Source organism: Morone saxatilis, unplaced genomic scaffold, assembly GCF_004916995.1.
Source record: "Morone saxatilis isolate NCDOM2014 unplaced genomic scaffold, NCSU_SB_2.0 Contig1, whole genome shotgun sequence".
In the NCBI taxonomy this organism is placed as follows: Eukaryota; Metazoa; Chordata; class Actinopteri; family Moronidae; genus Morone; species Morone saxatilis.
The window spans coordinates 2,198,947-2,200,142 of NW_023339651.1; positions in this window are offsets into that span (position 1 = coordinate 2,198,947).

Genomic DNA, 1,196 nt, shown 5'->3' on the forward strand with positions numbered 1-1,196 from the left:
CCCTCCAGCTCCTGTTTGTTTTTTATCCCTTTCTCCTCTCCATGTTTCGGCTCCTGGCAGAGCTGTGTCAGCATGTGTGTGTGTGAAGCGTTGGCTCTGCCTGCGATGGGTATGAGAGCACGCTGGAGTGCAGAGGCGCTCCTAACCACGTCTTCGCATGGCCACTGAATAAACTCATGTTTTATGGATGCAGAGCCCTCCCCATCCTGCCTCTCTTAAAGGGCCTGCATCCTCCCTGCTGCTGCTGCTGCCTTTGATCTGAGCGCCGTCATTATAAGCATTGGATTTTAATCACAAACTCACATGTGTCTGTGGGAATACACTGTGGTGTGTTATCAGTAATTCAATATCGCAAAGTGGGCCTTGACACTTCTCTCTCTCTCTCTCTCTCTCTCTCTCTCTCTGTGTGTGTGTGCAGCAGACGTCACTCCCGACTATTTCTCATTTTTCTTAAAAGGGCATGACACACTCATCATTTGCGTGATAACGGGTTGCTGCGGGTCAGCAGAAATATATATATATATATATATTTATGTTTAGATATATATATATATACACACACACCCTGTTTTTTTTTCTTTAGTCATTGTTTGTTTGTCATCAGTTACACATTTCTTCCAGTGTTGCATATTTTTTTAGGGATGAGTTTATATTTTGTGGTTGTGAAATTAGTTGTGGGTGCCAAAATATGCACACAAAAAAAAAGGATTACTACAGGAAAAGGGTGTTTTTGAGTGAGGTAATATTACTAGTCATGTTATTTCCACGAGTTTGAGCTATTTTGTGTAAGTCAAAGTCTGGTCAGAGCAAGTGAAGTCATTAGTAACTTTATGATGAATTTTAGGTTTCACATTTTAACATTTTCCTTTAAAATCTGTTGATTTTTTTATTTATTTTTTTGGTCCTAATTAGAGATTAAAAGTTTGCTCCATTAATAAAAATGAATCGACTCCAGCCTTTTAAATGTGAATATTTGCTGTTTTTTTAATAGCATACTGTCATTATGGTCTTATTTTGGGGTTTTTGGACAAAATTAATTAATAATTTACAATTTAAATATGACAATTGGGGGTTGGGGACTTGCTGGCACAGTTAAATCCTTTAGGGCAAATAAAGTCTCCAGTCAAGTCTTAAGTTCAAGTGAATCCACAAATCTTCATAAGCAACTTTAAAGTCTTCACATAATGTCTCTGACC